Raw genomic sequence first — 26,990 nt, 5'->3', positions numbered from 1 at the left:
TGACTTTCATCTTTGTGAGAGGAAGACCTACTTTCCATATTTTCTAAAATGGCAAGTGTTGTAGCTGCAGCTGCTGGAGCCAATCCACCACCACCACCACCACCAAAAAAGGATGGACCACCTCCTCAGGTCATCCTTAATCAAGAGGAGGAAGAAGAGGAAGAAGAGGAAAAGAAGCAAGAGAGGAGGCAGTTTTTGCCTGAAGAGCCAAGGAGGTCCCATGTGAAGGATAATTATATCTGGCAATTCTACACATTTCCCCGGGGCCAAAAAAAAGTAAATGCCCTCTACGTCACATGTCTGATCTGTGACAAACTTCTGTCCAGAGGGACTGATAAAAAGTACAGCTTCGGGAATTACACCATGCATCGGCACATGGAGAGGTGGCACCCTATAAATTATAGTGCTGCGCAGGTACGTGACCTGCAGGAAAACCCCCCTCCTGTGGCCAGTACATCAACCGAACAGGCAGTGACGGGACTAGAGGCGAGGGAGACGGTCCCAAACATCCAGATGAACTTCGGGGACCTGAAGCATGTCTGCATTTTTTGCGGCAAATTAATTTGCTATGGGGAGAGAAGCATAAATCTAATCAACAGAGCTTTTGAAAATCATAAATGTACAAAACGCCCCAGAAAGTAAATTATCTTTTTTTTTGTTGCTCATGTTGAGCCCTTTATAATGAATGATTTTCGTTTCCCCCCCAAAAAACTAAAAAAATATAAAACGTTCAAAAAATACAAAAAAAGTAAAAAAATATTCAGAAAAATAATAAATAAAAATATAAAACAACAAAAACAATAAAAAAAAGTTCTTTTCAGAACTACCTCCCATTTATAAAAAATTGCTAGAATGTTTAGCACTCTGGCAACCTTTATTTCTTTTGATTCGCTTCCCGGTTCGCGCGCCGGTACGCGAACCGGAAGCGAAACAGAATTTTTTTTAAAAAAAAGGAAGAGTGAGTATACTGGAAGGAAACAGAGAGTAATGTTAAAAGAAAGACAGCTAGAGGGAGTAACACAGAGATACTGTTTAATAGACCTATTTACCATAGAAAAGATGTAAGAGGGTATAATTGAGAAAAACAAAATAGATAAGGAAGTGAAAGAAAAAAAGGAGAGTAGAAGAATAATAAACAAGAGTTTCTTGGAGAATGTTAGTGAATGTTCAAATTAAGAAGAAAAACAGTAAAGGATGTGGAATGAGAGGTAGGGATAGAACCGGACTAAAAGAACAACCCTGAGGGAAAGTGTTAAGAAAACAGTGAGCGAAAGTAAATAGGAATAAAACAAGATGTATGACAGTGACTAAGGTTAAAACATGTGGAATAACAGAGAGAAAAAACAGAAAGCAGAAAAGAAGAAGTGACAGAGAAGGAATAATTAAAACAGCAAAGAAATGTAAATAACATAGTGTGCTTGAACTACAGGGAGAAAGCATAATGAACAAGTAGTGAAAGAGTGATGAGTCAGAGACAGTGAGAGTAATAGAGACGGACTGAGTGAACAGGAGTGAGGAACTATGAGAACAGAGGGACTGAGAAAAGGAGTGGAAGGAGTAGAGTAAGTAAGTAATAGAAAAAGGAATGAGGGAAGTAGCAAAGGCAGGAAACTGAGGGTTAAAGAAATGAAGCAGTGGAACTAATAGAAGTTAAATGTGATAGAGATGTAACGGAAAGAGTACAAAACACTTACCTTATAATTGTCGTTAACTTAGTCACTTGTTATTTTTATACTTTCAATCTGTGAAAGAAAGAACAAAAATTTGAAAAATATTAAAACATGTATTTAAAAATTAGAAAAGACAAGGGAAAAGATTGAAAATCATCCAATTTTACAAAGAAAAAAAGTTAGAGATAAACATGCAGAAAGAAAGAGAAAGAAACGGTGATAGACAGACAGAGACAAAAAGAAATTGTAATAGAGTAAATTACTAAGAGAAAAAAAAGGAAGATACTTTCAGTGACAGAAAAGAAGGATAGAAGAGAAAACTAAATTGAAGTTGTGTAAGCTACTAAAAGAAAGTGAGTAAGGTAAAGTATATAAGGAAAGGGTGAATAAGGAAAAGAGAGTGAGGGAGAGAGGAGACAGAGGAAGTGAAGGAAAGAGTGTCAGATACAGACTGAGTGAAGCAACAAAGAAAGATAAATGAGTGAGGGTGAGTTATACTAACTGATTGCACCAAAAAAGGAGAACCCAAAAATATTTAATTTAGAAAACAAAGGGAGGAAAGATGGAAAAGATAAGCGAAGCAGAGGGTCTAAAAGCTGGAAAATGGTGCAAGGGAGAAAAGAAAAAAGCAGAGTTGGAATAGGGAAACAAAGGTTGTAAGATAAGTGGAGTTAGAGAACAAGGGTGAAAGAGAGTAAAACAAAAGGCAATGTGAGTATGTAAAGAGGATTGATAGAAGGTAGTAAAAGACGAGTGAGCATGAGACAAGACGAGTACAAATTAAAATTCACAATACAAAGTACAGAATTAATTATACATGTTAAATGGTTTATTTTTGCTGTTCTCAGAATATATCAAATTTCACTAAAAACAGTGAGTTGAAGGTATTCATCATATAACAGCGGGGAAAAAAAAACACAATCAAAATGATTGTGTTTAAAAAACCCATATAACATAACCAATCAGAAATCAGAACTCCTCAAAAGTAACTTACTTTCCATGACGTCGAAGGATGTCCTATGAACAGCTTATACTCTGTTGTGCTGTTATTATTTTCTGCCCGCCACTTTCTGAAAGAAAAGCTCCATCGTTTTGACAAATATGTTACATACAATACATGACTTCTCGCTCTCTACCGCACTTCTCCTCAAGGCCAAATAGTGTAAGAGCCATTTATAACTCTTGGAATTCTTCTAAGCAAATCCAGTCATTTTCTTTTTCCACAACTTTCAGAAAGAAAACGTCCAAGATCACTTTCACAATCCTGTACTAGTAATATCTCACCCTTCTTGCTCACTCATGTTCCACATTTCCTATGACACTGATACTGCTTACTATGAGGCACACTTACACTACCTCTATGACTACTACAATTATTTAATTCTCTTGATCACTGTTAATCATAAAGCAATTTAAAACAGTACATAAAATTATATCAACTCCTAGAATCATTATAGGCCAGTTACCTACCCTAAATTCTCTCTTCTGAAAACACAAAGTAAGAATATTTTAAGTCAAAAGGCAACATTGTTTCATAGTCAAATGGGAATCATTTCCGAAACACCAGCTTTTTTTACATTTTAAATAAGCTGTTTAATAAGCGGATGTTGTCAAAGGACCATCATGTCATATAATAGCTGCAGTTACAAATGTTCTTCCTAAAATCAACGACTGTGTAGCCACAACATTTGTAATTAAAGTTGAAAACTTACTTTCATCAGGTTTATATAGTTGGAATTTAAAAATGACATTATAACCAAAAGTTTGTACAAATAATGTGGACAGCATTACAGACTTACATTACCTCTACTCCATGTTTTGATTGGCTGCTTGAATTAGCTTATTAAAAGAAACAGTTTTTCTGAACTCATTCAAAGTGCAATTATTTTTCCATGACGTTAAGTGTTATGGTAAGAACACCGTTTGCTTTGGGAAATACTCTGTTGTCCTTTAACTAATCCGTGCCCACCACTTTCTGTAAGAAAACCTTCTTTTTTTTCAGGAACTACTTAAAACTCAAAAATAACTTTTCACTCTGTACTACACTTATCCTCAAGGCCAAATAGTGTAGGAGCCATTAGAACCTCTTGAAATTCCTCAGAGCAAATCCCGAGATTCCTTCCCTAAAATTTTGTAAAAACACCAGGTAAGAATTTTTAAGGTCAAAAGGCAATCTTTTTTTGAAAGTTAAAACAGAATCATTGCAGAATGACCAGCCATTTCCAGACTTCAAATAAGCTGTGTAATGTCCTGATGTTGTTGAAGGACCGTCATGATATATAATTGCTGCAGTTACAAAAGTCCTTCCTGATATTGACAACTGCGAAGCCACAAAACTTTTAATTAAAGTTGTCAATTTTGTTCCATCAGGCCTACATCGTTGGAACATTAAAATGACATACTGGCCATAACTTCTTATAAATAATGTGGACAGCATTGCAGACTTACATTGGCTACACTCCATGTTTTGATCGGCTGCTTTTACTAGCTTATTAAAGGACACTGATTTACTGTCTGGCAAAGTTAAACATATAAATCTTTCTGAGTCTACACTAGTAGTACTTGATACCCTACAGTTCTCGCAGTCATGCTCCATTGATAAGAAAGGCCAAACAGATGATCTACATCTACACCTTCATCTTGCAATACATCAAGCATATACATTAAAAACTCCTGACAATCTTGCTGAATATTTTGAGAGAATTGCGTTTGACCTGAACATTTGTCTAACAGATTTCGAATTTCAGACACACTTTCTATTTTTGTTCTATCAGTACTACATTTCTCTAACACAGAATTCAACAAACAGCAAAAACTTTGATCCGAATTGATCACAATCTGTTCTTTTAAAGTTTCTAGAGAAAAGACAACATTAACCACTACATTAGCATAGCAGTTGACACCAGAACTATTTTCAAATTGAAAACCAACAACATCTTCAACAGAATCCATTTTCTTTCTGCTTATAATTTCGGGTTCATTGACTTTTCGTCTTTTTGCTACAACCTCCCTACTATTGGTCACATTTCTTCGTTTCCGACCTACCACACATTTCTCAAACAAAGGATATTGAGGCAAATGTGGCGCATACTCTCTTCTTAACCTATTGTATTCCTTAACACAATCTAGATCCGCACAAATGTTTGTGACATCACACTCAATCAAGTACAATCCCGATAAAGTTCTGACTCGTGACAATGCCACATATGCCATACCCTCCTTGAACACAGAACTGCCAATATTCACCAATGCACTGTCTACACTTAAACCTTGCGATTTATGGATTGTCACCGCATATGCCAAGCAAACAGGAAACTGCTTACGGCAAACATATAAGTCTTTTACAAGCAAAAACCTAGCAGAGCAACGACCAATTAGCTGTACTTCCTCAATGCCATCAAATTTAATTTTTAAAAATTCAAATCCATCTCTATTTCTGTATTTCTCAAAATCAACATTACCCATTGATCCATTTACCAGACCTCTTTCAACATGTAAATTCCTTCTCAAAATGATACGGCAATTTAAGCACACATTCAGAGTCTTTTCAAAACCAGCAGTTTTAGATATAGTCTTCTCTAATGAATCCAATTTAGATTTCAAATTCTCAGACAAAATAATTGTTGCTCCCATATGCTCTATTCTGTCAATAGCTTCCAGTTTCACAATCTCTTGGTTTTCTAAATTCAACATTTTGTTGTTGAAGATGGCACATTCTGCAAGAGTTGGCATCAAACATATTCCAGATTTCTTCTCAGTAATTTTCCGAAAAATATTCTCTGGCAGAATGTCTTCTTCTGGATACAAATTTGACAGTAATCGTGCATGTAAAGCTTCTTTCCCATGCTCGGTCACTTTCCCGATTATAACATCTTGTAGAATATTCTTGTAATCTTCATCCTTCGCCTGACGCATATTTTCACGCAGCTCAGCATAATTGAAGTTTAACCATATGTTAACGTTGCCAATGCTCCCTAGGCACTTCCTGGTATCTTCATGCGTAAGCAGTTTAAACACTGGTTGTCCTTTCACTGGTAAGAGTATTCTGCATCATTCAGAAACTCTATCCATCACCACCCCCCTTTTCCAAAATCTGTCATTTCACTGGTGTCAGCTGGAGAAGATCACCGAAAACAATGATGTGTTTGCCACCAAATAACACATCATACTCTGTTTTAAGAACTTCCTGCATTCTCAAATGCACAAAGGCAAGCATGACATTAGAAACCATGCTTACTTCGTCAATGATAAGAAGTTTCATCTTCTTCAGGATTCTTGAAACTTCACAACAAGCATCTCCAGATAACTTGTGGTATTGTAATTTGTTATCATGCTCCACTGGCAGCATCAGTAGACGATGTAAAGTAATCCCTTTAATGTTATGTGCTGCCAGCCCAGTTGGAGCAGTGACAACACAAGACAGCGATGACTCAGTCCTTTTCTGCAGATAACATGAAATTGCTTTAATTAGGAAACTTTTTCCAGTTCCTGCTTCTCCACTCACGTACAGTCGGACAGGCTTCAACGACATACATGAGCACTCTTTCTTCTCATGACTTAATCCATGATCAATTTGGTTTGTAACTTCGTCATATATTTTCCTCTGCTCAACGTTGAGTTGTCTTTCCAAATCTTCTAAGTTAACTGCATCCTCCTGAGCATGTGCCATGGCTCTTTCCACTTCAATCATGGCAGTGGCAGCTTCATTTTCGATAACTGGTCCTCCTAGTGGATCCTGACTCAATGAAACAGAACTCTGACTGTCCTGAGAACTGTCTCTAGCAATCTCGGCTGCAATTGTTGCTTCCTGCTCGATTTCCGCATTCAACATTTCTAGATATTTTGGAAAAACAGGACATTCTATGGTCTCCTTGGCTGCATTGAAAGAGTCTTCGTAACAGAGGAAATCTCCAAGCAGTTCCTCTTCTGCACGCCAAGGCTTGATAAGTTGCAAAAGAGCTAAATAGAAAAACACTTTTCTTTCAGGAGATTCGCCACTCAATTTTCGATGATTTACCAATTGGCATTTTCTTTGCTTGACCAGACATCCCTCACTTCCAATTACAGCATACACTCCTTTATCAATATCTTCTTTGATGTTCCTCTTGAATATATAATTTTGTAGAACCTCATACAGACAAACATTCTCGAGGTGACTGCTTCTATTTGGATAATATGTATCCAACATGTTGGTCTTCAAAATATCTGTACTGTTTGGCTCCTTCTCCGCCAAATACTCAATTTCCCGTACAGGTTTCAGAACTCGATTACGTGTTGCAGCAAGACCAAGACTCACCCAAATTATACTCCTAGATTTGGCATAGAGACTTGCTGAAGATAACCGATCAGAACATTCATATGCTCCGATTTCTTGATGCGACAACATCTTTAGACTGAAACTGTACAACTTCTTACTGAGGCTCTTCTCATGTGAAATGTCATCCCACATATCCTTCAGTTCTGTCTTTTCTTTTTTGGTGATATAAGACGTCACATACCGAGCCACAGCCATACAGTTATCAGCCACAAACTGTATATCCATGTTAGCATTCCACATGGACAAAATCACTGGATTGTAGTCGTTGATGTACTTGGACTCTTCGTTTCTTTTCAAATTGTATGTATTTTTGGGTGATTTCCTCGTCACATTATGTCGCAGCGAAGACATCAAACTGTTCACTCTTCCTTTAGATATCACGGATCGTGGAAATCCAAAACTAAATTTTGTGTAGAACTTGTCCTTGTTTCTGAATTTACGACGACAGTACTTACCACAACGATGGTTTTGAAAACGTAAAACTTGTTCTCTTAAACTTTTGTCTTCCTTTGTGTTTGGAACAGAACATGTAGAATACTGTTCTATGAAACTCATCACTAAGTCATCCGGATCTGTTCCAAATTTGGGCGCATCTTTGATCCATAGCAGCATATGTATATGAGGAGCACCTCTTGCTTGATACTCCTTTCTCCAGAAGAAATCCAACACTTCTCCAAGAGGTGGATTTTTCTTGTTCGTAATGAAAGACATCATAGCTTCAAATCTATGATTGAAGAACCTGCATACATTGACTGGATCCAAGAGCACAGTTCTCCGGGTGTCTTGAATTCGATATTTTCAATGTTTCCATTTGCCTCTCGTAGAAATTCAAGTAAGTCTTCCCAGCCATACTCGGCACAGCTGAGAGTGAGGAACCATGTAGGAGCTCCTAAGTTCCTCAGCATACATTTTAAGTCACCATGACGACGGTACAGATACTCATTAGTACCACGCTGACACGCCATGAGATTAATCAAGTGAGAATCCAAAACACTGTCTTGTACATTGACTTTATCCATAAACTCCCATGCCGAGATATTTTGCAGCTGTACACCACTTTTCAGGATGTGGTTCACTGCATAAGACAGTCCAGACAGGTCACTTTCATACAGTAGATGAAACAAATAGGGAATGCATTGACGAAACCTAGGATCTTCTGCATACAATCGTAAAGTCCGGTATTCAGAAGCAGGAATTTGATCAGGCCACTCATCATATCTTCCTCCTCGACCTGTTGGAAATAACTGTGGGAAACACCGAGCTTCCAAACTTTCCTCCCAAACACTAATGGGACTTCCTTTGGCTTGTTTCATTTGAAACAACTCAATAGCATTCCCCATGACTTCTTTAGAATGCAAAGGATGAACACTATAATGTTCATATATTTCTTCATTTTTAGAAGCATCTACTTTCTCTATTTGTCCAGCACACAAATCGCTGTCCTCTTCTTCACTTAGTTTGTCTTCTACAACACATACATTCTTGTGGTACTCATTGTTTTTCATCAAATACAACGTTGCCTTTTTGACTTTGCGTACATCCACTAAATCTTGCCAGATTTTCTTACTCTTTATCGGAACTCCATTAACTAGGATAACGAGAGGTTCCTCTTCCACTTTGTCTACACCAATTGTATCAATATTTTTCTTCAAATCCAGAGGCAAATAAACTACTCTTCCCTTTAATCCTCTCTGTAAATCTGAAGGAGGCAATTTCCCTGTCTTAGGCTCCATTCTAACAATAGCGTGAAAAGGATGGACACTTTGAATCAAAATAGATTCATAAGTATTTAAATCCTTCAGTTCAGAAGGAATGTCAACCAATTCCAGATTATTATGAACCGCTCTAGCAGGCATCCGGTTTTGATTTAATTTGTTAAAACAATAAGTACACATACGTTGATCTGATCCCAAATCAAAACAATTTTCTACCATCAAGTAAGTTGCAAAATCCTTCCATTCACTATTATTTTCCATTTCACTTTTTGCATATAAATCCACTAACTTAGTCTGATTCTTATAATAGGTCCGTTGACAACACACACAAGTGAAATTAGGCCTCTCACTTGATTTCACCGTAAACGTGGAAATTTCCTTGAGAAACTTATCTGTACTGGAAATCTGTACACTCTCTTCCACATTACCTTCTTCTACTGGGTCAATTTCAACATTGTTCTCTTTACTAGCAAAGTAACAAAACTCAATTTCTGCACAAATATTCTTCACATCTACTTCTGAACCATGCAAAAGAGCAGTGCATAATTGTTTAAGCATAATTGCTGGACTATTAGCATAATACAACATTCTAACTAATTTCCTCACTTTATTATGATGCACTGCTAGCATCCTGAAATGATGAAAAACACTCTGGCATACTCTCCGGGAAAGACAAGCCAATGAATGACCATGCAAACCTGTCACTTCTCTCACTCTGCAAGGATCTAATTCTTGCAACAACTTCATTTTCTGTTTTAAACTTTTCTTATTAAATGTCCGTACAAAATCTCAAAGCAAATTGATGGAATCCTGTCACACACTGCAAATACTACTACACTTCCAGGTATACACTGGTCCCTTAGGACGTCTTCCTAAAACTTCATTACCTAACACCTCTTCTGCCTCTGTTGACACAAGTTTTTCTTTTTCAACCGGACAACCATCTTTCACCTCATATGCTCGACCACTGGTGTCAACTGCATGCACCAAATCATTATCCTGGAAATAACTCTCCTCATTAAAAAATGCCTCACAACTTGAACTATGCATCCATTCTCCTGAAAAAACTTCACAAAAATTACTATGATTAACTGTTCTCTTCCATCTACTATTTGATTTGAAATCATAAATTGCCTTGTTTAGTTTCCTAATTCTATTGATTATCAAAATAAATAACTTTCGCTTAATTTCGAATGCCTGATCAATAATTTTCTCAACATTTTTCTTTCTCTTATAAAAAGCCACTTTCTGTTGACCTTTCTTAATATTTTTTAACAAATTGCCAATTATCCTGTTGCGGAACATTCGTCTACGAATGTCCCTAAACTGATTTTTCCTTCTACTACCATGCACAGAGTTATCTCCTGCTCTAGCAGTAACATTTTTGAGTGGTCTTTCCTTTCCGTTTAAATTGGCTCTCTTCTTCTTGACTAAAACATGTTCTGTAGTGATACTTTTTCGTCTACAAATGTTTCTTAAAAAAGATTTTGTTCTCTTACTCTGAGTTTTACTGGTGAGTTGAGAAGTTTTTATTGTAGAGGACTGCTGCAAAGGTTTACCAAGGTGGGGTGTAAGTCGCTTTGCTTCTTTTTTTTTTCTTTGCCTTGAGGGCATTTTGGAATTTTTCTAAAGATCTTGAGTTGAATCTGTGGGAAATATTTTTAAAAGTAGGCAAACAATTAGCACACTAGTTGAGGTGTGAAGTCGTATTTACAAAACACTTGCACCACTTTTGCGTCACTTTTAACATGAGGAAAATAACATGAACGTGGCTCAAAGGCCTTGTAAATATGCCCCATGCTGGCTATGAAAGTCTAGCAGTACATATCAAGAAACCTAATTGACTTCAAGAAAGGTTTTTAAACACATCAAGTAAGCAATTTATTCTCCCTAAATCATGGGGCAAGTGACTTAAAATGCCCTAACACACATGGGGGCCTATTTACAAGGCCCTTGCACCACTTTTGCGTCACTATTAACATGGGGAAAATGACGTCAAAGTGACTCAAAGGCCTTGTAAATATACCCCAAGCAGGCTATGAAACTCTAGCAGTACATATCTAGAAACCTAAATGACTTCAAGAAACGTTTTTAAACACATCAAGTAAGCAAATTATTCACCCAGATTCATGGGGAAGTGACTTAAAATGCCCTAACACACAAAAAAAAAACCACACAGGAGGGCATATTTACAAGGCCCTTGCACCACTTTTGCGTCAATTTCAACAAGGGGAAAATAAAGTGAAAGTGGCTCAAACATGAGAGCGTATTTACAAGGCCCTTGCACCACTTTAGCATCACCTTTAACATGGGGAAAATAATGTGAATGTGGCTCAAAGTCCTTCTAAATGTGCCCCATGCTGGCTATGAAACTCTAGCAGTACATATCAAGAAACTTAATTGACTTCAAGAAACGTTTTTAAACACATCAACTAAGCAAATTATTCACCCAGATTCATGGGGAAGTGACTTAAAATGCCCTAACACACATGAGATCGTATTTAAAAGGCCCTTGCACCACTTTTGCGTCACTTTTAACATGGGGAAAATAAAGTGAAAGTGGCTCAAACATGAGAGCGTATTTACAAGGCCCTTGCACCACTTTAGAGTCACCTTTAACATGGGGAAAATAACGTGAAAGTGGCTCAAAGTCCTTCTAAATATGCCCCATGCTGGCTATGAAAGTCTAGCAGTACATATCAAGTAACCTAAATGACTTCAAGAAAGGTTTTTAAACACATCAACTAAGCAAATTATTCACCCAGATTCATGAGGAAGTGACTTAAAATGCCCTAACACACATGAGAGCGTATTTACAAGGCCCTTGCACCACTTTTGCGTCACTTTTAACATGGGGAAAATAAAGTGAAAGTGGCTCAAACATGAGAGCGTATTTACAAGGCCCTTGCACCACTTTAGCGTCACCTTTAACATGGGGGAAAATAACGTGAAAGTGACTCAAAGTCCTTCTAAATGTGCCCCATGCTGGCTATGAAACTCTAGCAGTACATATCAAGAAACCTAATTGACTTCAAGAAACGTTTTTGAACACATCAACTAAGCAAATTATTCATCCAGATTCATGAGGAAGTGACTTAAAATGCCCTAACACACATGAGAGCGTATTTACAAGGCCCTTGCACCACCTTTGTGTCACTTTTAACAAGGGGAAAATAAAGTGAAAGTGGCTCAAACATGAGAGCGTATTTACAAGGCCCTTGCACCACTTTAGCGTCACCTTTAACATGGGAAAAATAACGTGAAAGTGGCTCAAAGTCCTTCTAAATGTGCCCCATGCTGGCTATGAAACTCTAGCAGTACATATCAAGAAACCTAAAAGACTTCAAAAATCATTTTTAAACACATCAAGTAAGGAAATTATTCTTCCTAAATCATGGGGCAAGTGAAATATTTGCTTAAAGAAGCAGACACTTTTTTTTCCTTGTCATAAATTTAAAAAGCATTCCTTTTCCTTAAAAACGATTTTCAAGTCATAATTTGAAAACACAGCACAGCTCCTATGTACAATCACACCCTTTCAGTACTAATACTTCACATTATCTCCAATTACAATTTCTCAAAGAAACAAAATCTATTTGTAAAACCCTTGACACAAAACAACATTTTAAATATACAACTTTCTTCATAATTTTCTCCCTAAAGCATACTATTCTCTATCTAAATTAAATGAATCTTTTCTCACCTTAGCAAATACTTTTTGAGTTTCAAAACAGTCTCAGACACACACCAATTTTTCTTTAGCAGAGCAAAGGGTATGCACTCCAGAGGCTGCAACCAACAAAGGCACAGAAAAGCTGTAATTCATCACACATATCTCTCATGTCACCCAATCAAAACTCTTCCCTCACTTTTTTCAAATCAACACCCTTCCCCCCTCTGCCCTTTCTGCCTTTTTTCCATAGCAACTACCTCCTGAAAGACCTCTCATGTTTACAAGTTCACACAACAATGTTTCAACTGAACTCTGAACTCTCAGTACACCTGCTTATCCAATGCAATGTCTCTTAAAATGATTTTTTCTTAACCAATCAAATTACATCTTTCAAAGAACTCATCCATGCACCCTAACTTTCTGTTTTCAGCAATCATAATCCACCAATCACTGCTACTGAAACATTAGCACTGAAACTCCACAGTTTTTTTCATTACAAACTCCCACTGTTTCAACTGCCATTTCATTCCCACACTTCATCTGACTGCAGCAGAACATTCTCTCACCATGTTTTCTGTCTGGATTATTGGACATAGTTACATCCACTGGGCTCAAAGGTATGCTGTTAACAGAAATTTACACAACCTAAATTTACAAAATGTGGAAATCAACTGGATTGGCCACAGAGGATTGAGATGTCACCAATTGATACCATTGGTGAAAACCTTTTTGCATTTGCCAAACCCTGACCTGTTAATTGTGCACTGTGGAGGAAATTACTTGGGCACTTTGACTGGGGTAGGCCTGGAAATGCTTTTAAAGGACACCTTTGAGCAATTGATGGCACTTTTTCCTCAAACTGCCTTGGTATATTCAAATATATGCCAAAGACAGAAATGGAGGTGGTACAACCAATTTTGTTCACAAATTGAGAAATCGAGGAAGCATGTAAATAAGTCTGTTTCAGCTTACATGAGAGACCATGGAATGGGTTCCATCTACAACAATAACTTGCGTTACTACATGCAAGATATCTACAGAGGAGATGGAGTTCACTTCTCAGATGAGGGGAACAGAATTTTCATCCTGAATTTAAGACTATGTATTGGTACCTACTTATAAGTACCTAAATCTACCACAGACCCAAAAGCTCTTCTCAGAGCTACCCTAACTATGATCACTCTAAACAAATTTTAAATGTAACTTTTGTAAAAATAATTTTCATGATTTACGCTTTCCGGAGCGCTACCCGGTTCGCGCACCGGACGCTAACCGCGCGAAAATTTGAAAAAAATGTGGGTTTTTTTCCGCATATATGGGCCTCCTCAGCCACCCTCAGAAAACCTAGGGGGTCAGGATACGTGTCCCGTGCCCCCTTATAACCATTTCCCACATTGTTTTTCCTCCATCTTGTGATTAAATTCGACCGAAACACAAGATGGCGGACTCCCGTTACGCTACCGGTTAACTACCCGGTTCGCGTACCGGGTAGCGCCTCTACCGCGAAAAAACTGAATTTTTATTTTTTTTATTTTTTGCCCCGCGGGACCCTTTAATAGCCCCCTCATCAATCCTAGGGGGTCAGGATGGGTCTACCTTGCCCCCTTTCATTAATTTCCCCCTTCGTTTTTCTTCACCTCTTGTCTCTCGATCCTACCGAGAGACAAGATGGCGTCCGCTCCGGACTGTTTAGAATGTTGACAGACACCGGAGAGCCAATCAGCTTCGCTTCGCGAAGTTCCGTTACGCGTCAGGTACGCGAACCGGGGCGCTAACCGGAGCGCTGTTACAGATATATATATTTTTTTGAACGTTAATTTATCAAAATCCACTGGAGCACATATATTGAGACCTAGCAAAGGCACATCGGGCAAACAATATCTACAATTTTGCCAAGTTTCGTGGAAATCCATTCAGCCGTTCGAGCTAAAAGTGAGTCTAAGCGCCCTATGGAAAATTGCATGGGAAAAACGCGTTTTGGGACCCCCCTTATTTCTCGGCCCCCCTTGACGAAACCCCCCCAAATTTTCAGGGGCTGCTCAGAAACAAAATGTTCCATTTTCCTGACAATTTCAGCCAATTGCGTCCTCAAACGCCAAAGTTATTCGACATAGAATTTTCAAAAATCCCATAGGAAAAAAATCCTAACTATATATACCTACTGGCGACCGCCAGTAGGTAATATACATATATCTATATCTATATCTATATCTATATATATATATATATATATATATCTATCTATCTATCTATCTATCTATCTATCTATCTATCTATCTATCTATATATATATATATATATATATATATATATATATATATATATATATATATATGACGCTCCAAATCCTCCCAAACTCGTGGAAGAATGTCACAGCACTCGAGGGTGGAGGTTTCAACACGCTAGTTTTTATTTAGCAAGGGGGTGCACACAGACGCGTTTCGGCGTTCTGCCTTCGTCAGTGTGTGATGCACTGTGTTTACTCCCGACATGTTTTTAAACTTACAAAGTTACTCCCACATTCACATAGGCATGGACATAGAAAGGGGATTTACACCATACATACAATACATACAATGGTGGCGGACATCTTGCAGTGTTTGTTTTAAATAACATTAATCCACAAGAGACGAGTTAAAGCCCACAGATGGGCAACAGCCATATTACATGCATGGTATATAACTAATAAACATCCAAAATGGACTCAAAAAACATCCAGCCGTGGATCGGCTAATGTCCCCTTATAAGATAAATAGTCACATGCATTAGATCAATTTCTGAGACTTCTGATTCTACAACATTACAATAGAAGTTACTCATAACTAAAGTGTGGGGTTCCTATAATAAGATGCCTCGCGCTTCGCAGCAGACAACGCATGAGATCTCATCAAAGGTACAATAAAGTTACAGATGTGAATAGCGAGAGTCTCTTTCAGTGAGTCCATATACTCAATCAAAAGGATATTCCACAAATTCCAAACTCTAACCATATTGTAAAATCATACTGAAGAATTTTGGAATAGATCAAACGCTATGGATCATGTAGCATAAAGTGGACTCTCGTGCATAGGTATGATCATATGACTTAAATTAGATCATTTTAAAGAGCTTGTGCATCCATTTCTTACAGACAATACATGGAAAGTGACACTCAAATAGTTCTAATTACAGTTATTTCAGTGAGCTATCATCACAAAACCATGTGTACCTAATGTTGTTATCAGATTTTTATGTACCTATTTCCCCAAATGGAAGGCCATCTCCTCCCCACTATTCAGACCTTTAGGATGTTTGGTTGTAAGGTCTATGATATAGCGGGATTCAAGTCTTCTTAATCTACGTAGGCGGTCACCACCACGTATATTGTGGGGGACAACATCTAGGCCAAAATACTGGAGCTTGCTCCGATCTCGATTGTGGGCCTCCGCAAAGTGGCGAGCCACTGGATAAGCCTGATCCACTTTGTCGATTGCTCTCATATGTTCGAGTATTCTGAGCTTAATCTCCTTAATAGTGCTCCCAATGTAGCGCAGGCCACATGGACACTGGAGGCAATAAACAGCATATTGTGTGCTGCAGGTGATAAATTTGTTGATATATATTTTCTTGCCAGTCTCAGTTATGGTATAAGAGAGGACTCTTTTACTTCCTGCGCACGCTTTGCAGCAGCCGCAGGGGTAAAAGCCTCTTTGCTCCTTTAAGGTATTGCTTCTCGGGGGCACTTTTTCGAGATGGCTCGTCACCAACATATCGCCTAATGATCTGGCCTTGCTGAAAGTTAAAAGTGGCTGGCTTGGTAGATCATCTTTCAGTACAGTGTCTGTTAGGAGAATATGCCAATTCTTCCTAAGCATTGCTCTTAGTGTTTCCGCTCCTGATGAATAGGGAGTTATAACTCTGAATTTACCCTTGTCATCACCTGGTGTTCTTCTACGATTCCCCTGGTCAGGATTATTAGTCAGGAGGGTCTGTCTCTCTATTCCTCTGACTCTACTCAAGTCAAGTCAATAGCACTTTATTTCGATTAATAAAAATCATAAAAGCGATCACACAATAATATTACACACAATATTGATAAAAAAATACATAAAAAGATATAATCTTACATGGTATACGGTATTATACATGATAAGAGACATAAAATCAAGTGTTGGTGATGCGGTCATCCACAGATAAAAAATCACATAATTCATTAACAGAGGGATATAATCTGTACATTGAAAAAAAGGGTGTAATCAGATCTCCAATTGCATAAGGGCATACCTCCTATTCTTATTACGTACAGCAGCCACCAGGAACCTTGCAACCCCAAACATCACCCTCGGTGTACTTAACATTTGTAAGAACATCAGTGCTGGTTTAACCTGGGTGAATCCCGCTTCTCTAAGTATAGGCAGTAGATGTCGCTTCCTGATATCCGAAAAGTACTGGCAAAACATGATGAAGTGCAAGAGGCTTTGGGGGGAGACACTATCACAGCTACAAGGAGGTGTAAGGTCTGGATTCCCCCACACACATGAGATACCCAAAGTGTATTGAACAATACTCAGTCTAAATCTGATCAGGAGATGTCTATGCTGTGGGATGGAAACAATTCTGAGGTATGGTTCTATTTGTGAAGTAGTTTTCAGAACATAATTTGCTCTCACAAGGGGTTTACACATTTCCAGCTGTTCTCGTTCTTGCTCTACCATCCTCAAAAAGTTTGTCTTCACCCACTTCAAATCTTTTTTTGCAACAAATGCGGGGAATTAAAAAGCTCTGGTCGTCCCAGTTTGGCAAAGACATCTCTTATATAGCATAGCCAGGGTATTTTATTTGCTTTATCAAGTGCCATTACGTCTTTTAGGATGGCATGGTTCAGTGAGATCTCCTTGTTGGTCCATGTCTTAACCCAACACGCTATAGGGGCTAAGTGAATAAGGTCGGAGATGAAACTCAGTCCCAACTCCGTATGAATAGTATAGACAGGCGTTGATTGGGGAACTGCTAAGAGATTCCTTAAAAACTTATTCTCAATTTTTTGCAGTTTTTCCTGTTGCAAATATCCCCATAATGAAGCCCCATACAGTGCAATAGATATACATTTTGATTTATAGATGGATAGGAGTGCCTCCATGGGCCTGGATCCTAACCGCTTAACAAAGTCCATTAAAGCAGATGATGATCTGGCAACTGCAAGGCATTTAGCATTAATTTGGGGAGCCCAGCTTCCCTTTAGATCAAAAATTACACCAAGGTACGTAAACACGGGGACAATTGACAAGGCAACACCATTACAAGAGAAAGACTGTATTCTATATGTTTTTGGGCGCTTTCCTACCACCATGACGTGGGACTTCTTACTGTTCACACTTAGATCTAACGATTCCATAAAGCCACCAAAGGAGTCTAAGAGTCTCTGCAGCCCCAGTCCTGTACGTGCCAACAATACCGCGTCGTCGGCATAGAGCAGGACCGGGACTGCAGAGTTTCCCACAAGCGGAATGTCCTGAGTGGTTTTTATCAAATGTTTGTCAATGGAATTTATATAAAGTGTGAAAAGTAAAGGGGCCAAGATGCACCCTTGCCTTACGCCCCGCTTAGAGTCGAAATAACGGGTGCATCCTCCTTCCCTGTTAACACGAATGTTGGCCTTCAGTCCTTGGTGGAGAGTATCCAGAAAATTCACTAAACAAGGGTCAATTCCCAAGTTTTTCAGAATTGCCCACAGTTTCCCCCTATTAACCAGATCGAAGGCTGATGATAAGTCCATAAACCCCATATAGAGCATGCCTTCTTTCGCCTGGGTATACTTGCTAATAAGCATTTGCAAGTTGAGGCATTGATCTAATGTACCTCTTTTAGCACGGAAACCATATTGAAGGTTAGAGAGAACCCCTCCTTCTTTCAGCCAATCCTCCAGTTTTGAAAGAATCACTCTGCCCAAGATTTTGACGGCAGAGTCGATTAAGGAGATTGGTCTGTAGCAGGAGGGGTCACATCTCGAGCCTTTTTTAAACACCGGTATTATGGTTGATGTAGACCATGAAGGGGGAAAACCATTGATACCAGCTGAATTAAAAACATTAGTGAGCACCTTAGCCCATAAGGTTGGTTCTGTCATGTAAAGGTCAGCTGGCACCCCATCTGGGCCTGGGGCTTTGTTTTTGGATGTATCCATAATTGCCTTTTCAACATCAGCCACTTCAAAGTGTAACATACGGGGACTATTAATAGATGTAAAATCAGTTGGCGAGAGTGTATCCGTGGCCTCATTGTCATAGATCTTACTAAAGTGTGCAACCCACAAATCATCTGCGATCACACAGTCTAATACAGCATTCTCTGTACAGGAAAAATACGGATGATTAATTATGCCCCAGAATTTACTACTATCCTTCCGTGTATCTGTTGAACTAAGGTCATGCCAGGCTGTGATTTTAATGTCCTTCTTTCTAGAGGCAATGGCTTGCTTATAGGCGCTCCTCAGACTAACTACTGCCTCCCTGTTCCTCGGTTTCTGTTTCAGGGCGTGCAATAAGGCCTTATGGGCTTTAGAGCAATTGCCATCAAACCATCGTGGGTGGTTGGATGCTATAGATTTAGTTTTGGTTTTTAGGCCCTCATTGATCTTATTACAAATTGATGAAAAATAATCAATGATGTTGGTACCATCGGCCGCTTCATCAAGGCAGACTGTAAAGTCTGTCTCTGCTTTGGAGAGTAAATCCAGCATAAATGAGTCAGGGACTACTTTCGCCCAGTTAAGTCTTCTGGATTGATCTTTGAGTTTCAGGGTGTCTTTAGTTATGCCACCGGCATTGCGTCTAATAGTTATATCTCCTAGATCTATCGTCATGACTAGGGGGTTATGATCACTATATACAGAATCCTCAACTGTATATGAGGTGGCTACAGGGATCAGACCAACTGAGACAAATATATAGTCTATGACTGTGCCGGATTCCCTCGTTTTAAATGTTACTAATCTCTCTTCGCCCCTAAACCCATCTACCTCAAAGAGGTTAAGACTCGCTAATAGAGCCTCTAAGGCTTCCCCCTGTGGGGTATGTTCAAAATGTACAGCAAGGGATCCAGCAGGACCCATCTGCTGGTCCGCCAGGCAATCCCATCTACATGGGTGAATATTAAAATCTCCCATCACCACAATTTCGATAGAAGTGCTATGTGAACTTTTATATTCATTTAAAAAACGTTCTAAAGCCATAAAATTAGAGTTGCATACTTCTTTCTCTATGACATTATAAAAGTTGATCAGCAGGATGGTGGTGTGGGTTAAACCCCCCCATTCTACAATCAATATATTATCAGATGCAAACTCCAGTCTATTAAAAGATCCTACCAGATCCAAAGAGACCAGGAGTAACAAGCCTCCCCTTGGTCGGCCTCTCCGGCCTGGAACTGCCTTCACACAGAAGAAAGAGAAACCATCCAGACAGAAATCATTATCTAGGTCCCATGTTTCCTGCAAGGCTATTATATCATGGCATTGAATATAATTAATCCATGATGGATCATTTCGTTTATTATGCAAACCTGCAATATTCCAACTTAAAAATTTTCGTGAAGTTTTATTGTCTAGTAATTGTCTATTATCCCCGTTACTTGAAACGTGATTATTTAGTCAATCATTAGATTCCATATCGGTCAGTACTGAGAATCTATTTTCTGTAGTGGTAGGTATAAGAGAATCAATGACTGGGGGCGGGTTTTTACTATGTTGCACTGTAATCCAACCACCCTGTCTAAGCTCAGTCTGTCTTGCCTGATAGGAATATTTGGATGTGTAAGGCTTCCCTGTAAAACACGTAGGTGGTAGGGTCAGCCTATTCAGGTGATTAACTGGATAGTTGTCAGGTGGATAGAAATAACCCAGTGGTAAGGGTCTAATACAAGTACCTTTAAGTTCAGAACCGTCCCAAAACAGTCTGTGTACAACATTAGGGAGGTTAAAGTTGATAACCACACAATCCCCAGATAGGCATTTACGCCGTCTACCTACCCATTCTGCCCGTCTTGCAGAAATAATGTTCATAGAAATGTCATTTCCCCCACTACAGAATTGAGAGCACCAATTTTGAGTCCTAGCCAATAGATCGTGATCAGTTTCTATCATACCAGGTCTCAAAGGAGGAATTCCAGTTAAGACAGCTACTAGAGGGGCCGCCTCAGGAGGGAGGTGCAAAAAGCGGTTCCTATTCTGGGGAGGTTTACTAGGGGGAAACGGTGGTGAGCTTGTCTTCATGTCACCTGCTTGAGGTAGAACTTTGTCGGGCATACCCTGCTGAACCCCAGGGATTGTCTGAGACTCTCTAGACTCTCTAGACCCCACAGCGTTATCACAAATCTGACTCACAGCTGTTTCATTAGCTACGCGCGGCCCAGAAAAAATGTTGGGTCTGGTCCCCAAATCCTTCTGGACCAATGTCCTATTAGTTTGTGCTTTATACTCTTTAACGAAATGATCAAGATTTTTACATTTGTCCAGGAGTCTGTATACACAGGAGTTAAGAGTATCCACAATATCTTTAGCAATAGCAACAAGGGCCGGCTCTAGGCGGGACTCAAACATCCCCTCCACTAAGTCTGCCATGTACTTCATGGCCCTTGCATCAAATGGGACGACTGAATCGGCCAGGTCCGGGTCCAAAGTAGACTTATTGTTTTTAATGTGACCTTTCTTTGCAAGCCAGCGTTTTCCCTTTGCCCCCGTACGTTTATGTTCTTGTGGGGGTACCGGTCCACAGTCATGTTCTTGTGCCGTAAGGGATGATACTTCTGATGGTATGGGGGCCTGTGGTGGTTGTACAATAGCAATAACAGGCTCAAGGGGGACAGGGGGTGCACTGATTAGAAGTGGGGCGTGTTGTGAGACAGTAATGGAAGAATCCCTTGAATCAAGGCCAAGCTCCTTTTCAGCGATGGCAATTTCCTCATTTAAGGCTCCCACAGCGGAAGTTAGATAAGAGATTATGGTGTCTTGTTTCTTAGCCACCTTAGGTTTCTTACCGTCCTTGTCGTTATCCTGTCTCATTAGCTTACGTTTCCCCATGACGGCAGCCAAAGGATATGGCCTGTCCTGTCCTCTGTCGTCCCCTGACGGCCACAGACGGCCCGCCCTCTGCCCGGGCTCCGCCCGGCGCCGACCGCGCGCGTCCGCGACGCGGAGGAAGCTGTTCCCTTTTGTGCGCCTCCTGGCGCTTTCCACAGGAAGAGGAAGCGGTGTGGTTGCAGAGCAGGCTGGGAGCTGTAGTCCAGTTACAGCATCAGGAACCCAGCGGCGCTGCGTGGTTTTGCCTGTCAGCGTGCAGCAAGCGGTAAAGCGCTGTGACCCCTCCTGGAGCCGGTGTGCGCTCAGCGATGATCCCCGCTGTCAGGTCAGTGCAGCGTGCAGCAAGCGGTAAAGCGCTGTGACCCCTCCTGGAGCCGGTGTGCGCTCAGCGATGACTCTACTCAGTGTGTGGTTGAGTAGTTTCTCCCCATAGCCCCTGACCTTAAACCGGGATATACATTCCGAAGCAGCCGCTTCGAAATCAGATGTTTTTGAACAGTTCCTACGAAGCCTCAACAGTTCCCCGTAGGGGATACTGTTGATCAGTTGAGGAGGGTGGCTACTGCTGGCAAAGAGTGTCGAATTGCCAGCAGTATCTTTTCTGAAGAGACTTGTGTGCAGATGTCCTTCTTCTACATAGATCCTGAGATCCAGATAGTCCGCTGCCACCGGACTTACTGTTCCCGAGAAATGTAGATTGATTTTATTCCTATTTAGGACATTGATATATTCATGCGCTGTTGCTAAGTCACCTTTCCACACTAGGAAAAGGTCATCGATATATCGATGCCAACAGATGACCTTTCCTTCTTTCCCTCCTATTTTGCAGCTCCTGGGTACCTGCCCCTCCCACCAGCCCACGAACAAGTTCGCGTAGCTGGGGGCAAAGCAGGTACCCATCGCAGTCCCAGACTTCTGAATATACAATTGATCCTCGAACAGAAAAATGTTGTGGGTCAGGCAGAATTCTACGAATTCGAGAATCATTATATTGTGTCTCGAAAAGCGTAGTTGACGTTGTTCTAAAGCGAACTTCACAGCCTCTAGTCCATGATGGTGTTCAATGATTGTGTAGAGGCTGGTGATGTCTAATACCATCAACAAATATCCTTCTTCCCACACCAAGTTCTGTAATTTCATCAGGAAGTCTTTAGTATCTCGCACGTAGGAGTCCAAGGTAGATACCAAGGGAAACAGAGTATGGTCCACAAAACGAGACATGCTTTCTGTGAGGCTCCCAATGGAGAAAATGACTGGGCGGCCAGGTGGACAGTCACGATGTTTGTGTAGTTTTGGGAGGTGGTAGAATGTAGGAGTCATGGGGCAGTTTGTACGTAAGAACAGGTGTTCATCTCTGTTCAGCATATGACGGTCATACCACTTAGCAATAAGTGTATCATAGTCTTTAATGCTTTACTGGTAGATCTCATTAGTACATTTGTTGTAAAATTTCTCGTCTGAGAGCTGCCTTAGAGCTTCCTGTTTGTAGTTTTCACGTGTCATTAAAACCACATTCCCGCCCTTATCTGAGGGCTTCACAATTATATCCGTGTCTGTCATTAGAGTCTTCAGAGCTTGTCTTTGTGATTCTGTGATGTTATGATATGAGTTCTGGTGGTTGGCCTTACGGTACTTTAATAGATCATCATTCGTCGCTTCAGAAAACACATCTATGGCATCCCAAGGAGATTGGGGAACAAAGGTGGACACTGGTTTAAATCCGCTTGTGTCTCTCTCCTGTTCAACACCTTGCATTTCAGCTCTTTGGGCTATATTTAGTTGTGCAAGGTCCTGTGTTCGTTCCGATTCTAGGTCATCCAGTGTTTCCACTGAACGTAGATCCCTAACGCTGAGGGCGTCTGTTGCTGTTATCCTAGATCCTTGGCTAGCTTTGTTTTGTAGATGTGGTCGCAATTTAAAATGTTTATGTAATTTTAACTTGCGTGTGAAGCGAAACAAGTCTATTTTGGTCTGGGTGTATTCCAACTCATTGTTGCGGCAAAAGGTTAGTCCGAGGCTTAAGACTTGTTCTTCCTCAGTCGTGAGTTCCCTAGTGGTCAGATTGACCACTGTTAGATTTGATTTTTCTTCATTCCCAGTGTTCGTAATTTAGGGGGTATTCATGGTGTTGTTCATTCTGATGGTATTGATTGCAGATGGCACTATTTCTTGCTGGTACGATTCCGTTTCGACCAGAGAGGTGGTCGCACTCCACCTCTGCCTCTGCCTCTTGCTCCCCCCACCTGCCCTTCTGGTTCTCCTACTTTTTCTGCTGCTTGGGATTTCGCATCCGGTGGTTTGTTTTTTCCACCCCGGAGCCAGGAGCTTTTTATTACTTCGTACTCCTCCTGAAAAGGGGTCTTCTTACTTTTCTCTGCTGTCTTCGACCCTCTGTTGGTTCTACGTTCTTCCGGGTCTGATTGATTGCCTTCCGATTCATTTTCGGTTACATCAGATTCAGATGTTACTTCTCCCATCTCATTTGATGTTGCAGCACCTTCTTTTCGGCTTCTCTGGAGGGCTTTGCGTGGAGCGTCGAACTTTTTCGCATACGTGAGTACGCGTCCAGTGTGGTAATCATTAGCGTCTCTCTCGTATTTTTCTTGTTTTCGGAGTCTTATTTTGGCTTCATATTTTACTAGCCTAGCTTTCATCTGCTCTTTCATCTGTTCAATTGTTGTTATTAGGCCAGGTTCCGTTTCGCTATCCAATTCGCTGTTGATTGATGCGATATCTGCCAATGCCCGCTCTCTGTCGCTCCATGCATATTTTACGAGTATTTTCAATGTGCCCTCACAGTATTGAGCAGTGTGTTCGAACCAGTCTGTGAGCAGTTGCGGGTCTGGGTTCTCATAGGAGGGTACTGTATGGACCCTCAGTCCTCGTGGCACCCTCTCCTCTTCAATGTAATTGGTAAGACTCGTTGCCTCCCACCACTTGCGAATCTCCCTTTCATGGAGTCGCTCTAATTTAGTCAAAGTCATCAGAAGTGGGTTACTGGGCGCTTCCGCTGTTGGTTTCTCATGTGTACCAGGCGTTCTTTCTTGCCTTTTAAACATGCCCTTTGCTGCCGCTTGTCGTTCTGCATCTGAGAACATGTCGAGTTATGCAAGTGTCCTGCACAGTATTGAGTTCCTGCTGTGTATCTTCTGGACTCGTGCATGCAAGTGGTGCTTCCCCCCCGCAGTTTCAGCGTGTTGAGCGCTCCGCCCCTCTATCGCCTGGCCAAACAATTCCAATGCTTGCTGTCATGCAGTTATGGGGATAAACGATTTCAAAGCAGTATTAGTGCTCACCAGAGACGTCTTCCTCGGGAGACACTCAGCAACAGCGGCTGCAGCAGCTTCGCGTACTCCTCCGTACTCTGTTCTCGGGCTCGAATCCCCGTATTGGACAAGGCGGTGCGCAGCCATGCACTTCAAAACGCTCCTTTTTCCACAAAGCGGCTGCTCACTCGTCGGCGGGTGCTGTAGGCGGCTCGTGGACGCCGCCACACATGACGCTCCAAATCCTCCCAAACTCGTGGAAGAATGTCACAGCACTCGAGGGTGGAGGTTTCAACACGCTAGTTTTTATTTAGCAAGGGGGTGCACACAGACGCGTTTCGGCGTTCTGCCTTCGTCAGTGTGTGATGCACTGTGTTTACTCCCGACATGTTTTTAAACTTACAAAGTTACTCCCACATTCACATAGGCATGGACATAGAAAGGGGATTTACACCATACATACAATACATACAATGGTGGCGGACATCTTGCAGTGTTTGTTTTAAATAACATTAATCCACAAGAGACGAGTTAAAGCCCACAGATGGGCAACAGCCATATTACATGCATGGTATATAACTAATAAACATCCAAAATGGACTCAAAAAACATCCAGCCGTGGATCGGCTAATGTCCCCTTATAAGATAAATAGTCACATGCATTAGATCAATTTCTGAGACTTCTGATTCTACAACATTACAATAGAAGTTACTCATAACTAAAGTGTGGGGTTCCTATAATAAGATGCCTCGCGCTTCGCAGCAGACAACGCATGAGATCTCATCAAAGGTACAATAAAGTTACAGATGTGAATAGCGAGAGTCTCTTTCAGTGAGTCCATATACTCAATCAATATTATATATATATATATATATTATTACACAAAAGGAAAGCCAGCACTCCGCTTGTTGGATGTAGTTGTATTTTATTCAAAACACTGTTGTAGCCTACGTGTTTCGAACCAGACGGTTCCTTCTTACGGCAGTGTTACCCTGCCGTGAGAAGGAACAACAAGCGGAGTGCTGGCTTTCCTTTTGTGTAAAAATCAACACGGGACCCGGCCCTGGTCCCGAACCCAGCACCGACTCGCAAAACCGTTCCCTCTGCGACAGGACCGCTCGTGAGCAATATATATATATATATATATATATATATGGTGTGTGGGTGTGGCTGTATGGGTGAGTAAGTAGTTGTGTGTGGAGCTGTATACCTGTATGGGTGAGTAAGTGGCTGTGTGAGTGTCTGTATGAGTGAGTGAGTGGTTATGTAAGTGGTATATGGATGAGTGAGTGGGTTTGTGAGAGACTGTGCAATAGATGAGCAAGTGTCTGTCAGTGGCTGTATGAGTAAGTGAATGTCTGTGTGAGTGGCTGTATGGGTGAGTGAGTGGGTGTTAAATTGGCTATAAATGTTGAATGAGAGGGTGCATGAGTGGATGTATGGGGGAGTGAGCCGGTGTGTGAGTGGTTATAAAAGGTGAATGAGGGAGTGCATGAGTGGCTGTACGGGTGAGTAAACAGGTACATGAGTGTCTGTATGGGTAAGTGTACATGAGTAGCTGCATGGGTGTGTAAGTAGGTGAACGAGTGTGAGTATCTGTATGGGTGACTGGTTGTGTGAGTATCTATACGAGTGAGTGAGTGGGTGTGTGAGTAGTTCTCACACACCCACTCACTCTCTCATATAGATACTCATCGCCGCCACAGACGACATCAGGATCCTGCTAGACAATGGCGAGACGGCGGCCCTCATCCTCCTAGATCTCTCCGCTGCCTTCAACACCGTCTGCCACCGCACACTACGCACTCGCCTCCACGAAGCAGGGATCCGAGACAAGGCCTTGGACCAGACCACCTCCTTCCTCACCGGCAGAACTCAGAGATTCCGCCTCCCCCGTTCCGGTCCGAAGCCTCCGAGATCATCTGCGGTGTCCCACAGGGATCCTCCCTCAGCCCGACAATGTTCAACGTCTACATGGCCCCACTAGCACGCATCACCCGACAGCACGACCTCAACATAATCTCCTACACCGACTCGCAGCTGATCCTCTCCCTCACCAAGGACCCTCTCACCGCCAAATCCAACCTCCACCAGGGAATGAAGGCCGTCACCGACTGGATGAAGGAAAGCAGACTTAAGCTGAACTCAGACAAGACGGAGATTCTCATCCTCGGGCCCAACTCCTCAGCATGGGACGACTCCTGGTGGCCCGCATCACTGGGGACACCCCGGCTCCTACCAACCACGCACGCAACCTGGGAGTCATCCTCGACTCGAAAACTCACCATGACCA

Source organism: Lissotriton helveticus, chromosome 8 (assembly GCF_964261635.1).
Source record: "Lissotriton helveticus chromosome 8, aLisHel1.1, whole genome shotgun sequence".
NCBI classification, from domain to species: domain Eukaryota; kingdom Metazoa; phylum Chordata; class Amphibia; order Caudata; family Salamandridae; genus Lissotriton; species Lissotriton helveticus.
Note: the sequence above shows the minus strand (reverse complement) of the source record.